The sequence below is a fragment of the Adiantum capillus-veneris genome, chromosome 18 (genome assembly GCF_014529385.1).
Source record: "Adiantum capillus-veneris isolate H3 chromosome 18, ASM1452938v2, whole genome shotgun sequence".
NCBI classification, from domain to species: domain Eukaryota; kingdom Viridiplantae; phylum Streptophyta; class Polypodiopsida; order Polypodiales; family Pteridaceae; genus Adiantum; species Adiantum capillus-veneris.
The window spans coordinates 11,050,995-11,055,825 of record NC_140948.1 but is presented as its reverse complement, the minus strand read 5'-3'; the positions used below and the strand labels follow the sequence as shown (position 1 = coordinate 11,055,825).

The window sequence follows — 4,831 nt, the reverse complement described above, 5'->3', positions numbered from 1 at the left end:
GTATGAAGAAAAAGTAAAAGTTGCATAGTATTCTAAAACAATAGAATAAGTAAACACAGAATATGAAATGAAAGGTAAGTGTTTATCATGCACTAAAACCTATGAAAGCCCCCCTAACCCAGGCCGACATTAAGGGTTTCTTTCAAAAAGCCAAAAAGGTAATGTGACATTGAATGTCAAGTCTTGCATATTCACACGTGAAGCCAAGGGGAGGTAACACGTGAAGCCAAGGGGGGTAACATTTGAATTTGTGACTGCACCTCTTTTAACATGTTATCACGCTACACAAATGTGCACATTTATGTGATTGGCCAGACATTTTCTAGAGTTTCTGGTGGTCCTCTTTTTCTCCACCCTTTCTTAATTCTACCCTTAAAAGCAGTGCATCACTTTTTTTATTAGACAAGGTTCTCTCAAAAGATGTGAAAACCATCTAAAACAAATCAAAAATTCTACTAAAATCTACTCATTGTCACACAAACCACAATGGGAAAAGTGCAAGCGTGAAATGAATACTTAAGCCACGTCCAATCACCTACTTTGAGGCCTTTTTTGTAGGGAGCATGGGACTGGAGGCTTGGACGTTGATGGCCACAAATAGACCATTTTCTACAGCGCGTAATTAGGCCCTTTGAGGTGCAGCTAGAGAAGGAAGGAGGGGGTATCTCAAAAATAGTTACCCTCGCTCGTGTGTCTGCCTCCTTATGAGGGTCCCTCTACCAAAGTTGAAACCCAAGGAAGGCACTCCTCAGGACTAAATAACACATAGCATTAAAGGGGGGGGTAAGGGGATCGAGGGTAGAGAAGTGCGCGCACAGAAATCGGGGAGATTACAGCCGTAGATGTACAATTAAAAGCTAAACCCGACCACATACTAAACTCGCGCAGTGCCTATGTTTTAATAATAAAACCCAATTAAAACGGGCCATGGTAACAACATGTGCGAGCGGGTGATATGGTTAGCTCATGCGTCTTAATCTGGGCGACGAGGCCTTGGGTTCAAATTGCGTCGACGTCCGACTCATTTTTTTGCGTTGACTTGCTCCCATTTTTCCTCGAATTCCCACGCATCCGGGTTTAATCCGGGTTTCCTTAACCCCCCCCCCCCCCCCTTTTAATGCTATGTGCTACTTAGTGTCGTGGGTAGACACTTGACTAATTTAGTGGAGAGAAAACTTGTACTTTGGAGGATCTAAATTATTATTGTGCACCATTATTAACCTCAGTTTGTGCACCATTATTAACCTAAATTATTATTGTGTACCATTATTAACCTCAGTTTCCATATCTACCCTCAGGACTAAGTAACACCCAACCTTTAATGCGGGGTGGCAATGGGATCAAGGGGTGAGAAGTGGGCGCATGGCTATCGGGGGGATCTGGAGCGTCCGTTACTTGAAAACTAAAACCCGGACAGCGTGCTGGCCTAGAGATCCACCTCAACAATAACTAAACCCAGACAGGCATGCCCGCCTGTTGGTCCACCTCAGCAAAAACTAAACCCGGACAGGCATGCCCATGTGGCGGGGTCAAAAGGGAGAAAGGGATCCACGCTAGCGCGTGGGAAAACGACTGGCATGCAGGAGAATTCAAATTCGGTTTTTGGGTGGTCTTGGAGGTTAACTGGCAAGAAAGGGGGAGAGGATGGACCTGAATGGAGGTTGGGTGGAAGAGGAGGTAATGCAAGGCAAAGAGAGGATCAAAGATGCTTACAACATCGATCTCAATGTGACCTAGCAGGAAGAAGAAGCCATGAAGGGTAACTGGCAGGAAGAAGAAGCCTGAAGAGGAAAATGGATGGGCCTATACCTGATTTGAATGAGGGTATAGAGGTGAGCAGCAAATTTGAATCAGATTCAAGCCAGGATTTTGAGGATTTGTTGGGTTTTAATACTGGTTGGCTGAATGAAGGGAACTCAAGCAGTGCCGACCATCCAAAAGCTGGAGCCCAATTCCCTCAAAAGCAACCATGTGGGGCCTCAAATGGGGACTCAATCCACATGGTCAAACCTAGGATCCCGTCTCTTGATCCATCCTTGCATCTTTCTTACCACTTCTTTAGTTTTGTTCGAGCAAGCTACGACATAATGCTTCAATATACGAAGGGGATTTGCAACCCAAGTTTGGCTACACTTCGAGAAGTAGGTGTCCATGACATAAAGAGATGAACAGGATGAAGGACAATCTATGTATTTGAGGACCCGAACATGATGGATCAGCCAAGCTCTTCTTGAAGATGCCTCTCCTGGCAATTGCACCAATTGAGCAATGGGCAGCTATCATAGAAGAATGTCACATTGATCCGCAACGGGCTCACCTTGGCATGTAAAAAAGTATTGATATTGTCAAATCAGAATGGTGTACAGATGTGAGAAAGCATGGTATGCCTATTTCCTTTATCAGAGACTTGATTAGATCTTGCAAAGTGTGTAGCAAGGATCCAACACTCCCTCCCCAATTTCTTATGTCAAAACTCCCTCCCCAATTGCTTATGTCAAATAAGGTTGAAGGAAAGTTGAATGTTGATGAGAATAACCCAAGTGAGAAAATTTTAACAAAGATAAAGCCCACGTGAATGATGCGCTAGAGAGTATTGCACTTAAGCATAAGGTGAGACTTGTCAAGATAAGATCATCCCAAGTAAGTTTTGGTAAGGTAGAGGACATCTACGTTTGTCATCGTGGTGGTTCAAGAAGGCATTGTGGAGGAGACAAGCGTAGAGAGAGAAAAACAAAGAAATGTGGTTGTCCTTTCAAGGCACTAGTGCAATTTAAAGAAGAAGTTGATGAAGTCACTATTGTTCTACATGCCCAGCATCATGGCCATGTTCTTGGCTCTTGGCTTGACTTATACTATCTACCAGTTTACCCACGAGTGCTTCACTGTTGCATGGAAGATTACTTTGATGTGGGTACATCTCGCCACGTTGCCAAAATGTCTGTCTCAAAACAAAACTTCCACATGCAACAAGTGTCTCCAGTAGATTGCGTGACTTTCCGATTCTTCATGATCCCAAAGGAGGTCTGGCAGCTCGCATATAGCTTGCGACTTCAAGGTAGTACTTTTCATTGCTTATGCTCTCAACCTATATAGCATTTTCTTGACCTAAGATTTTTTTTTAGGTCAAGCATCAAAAAATGATTGGTCAGGGATGTATATGGAGGCTTTGAAGTTACAAGCCGATGGGAAGGTAGCTTCTTTTACAGCAATAGTTTCATTTTCACTTTTATATGTTGTCCTTGCATCCTTATGTAGATGTTTGCTGCTTTTGAAAGGTTGCATATGTCCAGCCATACAATCCAAATGCATTGCAAGACATCCAAAAGCCATTTGTTATCATCATTCAAGATAGTTGGATGCTGGAGATGTGTATTCGCTTCTCACGACATAACGCATGGGCTATGGACAACACATTCAAGACAAATGTGTATGGGTTGCCATTATATGCAGCCATTTTTCCTAATCAAGCTGGGATTGGATTGCCTGTGTGGTTGATGATGTACACATGTGACCCTAGGACATGTCAGGAGAGCATTGCCCTTGAATTGACCATCCGCATAATATTTTCAAGGATGGGTAGCATACGGCCAAATGTAATTATAATAGATCAGGGCCCTCAAGAGCTGAATGTTATCTTGAGAGCCATTAGGGATGATGATGCTTGTTGGGCTTAATTCAACAGAGGGTGTCGAGTGCAAGTTGCATGCCATGTCCTACACTACTGGTTTCATGCCAAGAAGGCTTGGGTAGAGAATATTTTGCCCCAACTGCCAAAAGACTTGCAAGATCAAGTATATTGTACGATGTGCAACCTTATGCATTCAAAGTGTGAGGATGATTTTGAAGCTCGCTTTCAGAAACTCTTATTGGACTACTCCGAGCATGCAAATATTCAACTTTATGTATCCAACGGATGGTGCTCAAAATCATGTATATGGCATGAGTGTTGGCCAAAGTTTGGGCGCTTATTTCTCCATGGCAATGTGGAAAATAAAAATCTGGTGGAGAGATTATGGCATTACATCAAGTACACTTTGTTGGATGCAAGGATAAGTAGGTCGGTGCTTGACCTATTGCATGCACTTGTTGGTGATGCAAGGAGTGGAACCTGGATGCGAGGAACTCTATTGGAGTTCTTCAAGCAGAAGCAAGAGCTAGGTGAGCATTAATCATTCTCCTTTCATTTTTATATCACCTACTTTTCCTAAACAACTTCATTGTGTGTATGTCAATAGTGGACTCTGAACGTTTTGTTGTGTATGGCTCAAGCAAGAGTGCAACCAAAGCACTAGCTGGTTGGGACAAGTTATTTAAGTGATATGAGTCTAACCCATCTACTCTTCATGCGGTGAACAAATCTACATTGCTATTCAAGATTTAGAGAATGTCTTTGAACAATTGGTATCAGTCCTCCTATTGTGATTGCCCAGATTGGTCCTCCCAATGCAAGCATCTATACGGATTGCGCCTAATACTACAAAGCCATTTTCCGATGCTACATGCAATTTTGCCTATTGTGGATAGTTTGCATGAAATGGTTGAGCTTCCTACAAACAATGGAATGCAAGAATGTCCTCAGGCTGTGGAGGTAGAGAGTGGTTGTGATGGCGCAGAATTGGGTGTTGACATGCATAGCTTTGAGCAAGATATGGACAAGGTTGATACGGAGATAGTTTCTTGTATTAAGGAGTTTAGAGATGTAACATTTAATGGCCTAAAAACTTGTGTATAGCGGAAATTAGCATGAACATAGTGGGCCTTTCATTAGAATAGATTCCTAATGAGAATTACAAGAGTGCTTGGGTGGAGAGAGCAACAAAAAGCATACCAC

The 4,831-nt window shown here is 42.8% G+C and overlaps 1 pseudogene; it reads left to right on the top strand.

Annotated features, from left to right (window-relative positions):
* Positions 1-1,644: 1,644 nt before the first annotated feature.
* LOC147435229 (uncharacterized) lies at positions 1,645-4,472 on the top strand (annotated as a pseudogene).
* The last annotated feature ends 359 nt before the right edge of the window (positions 4,473-4,831 follow it).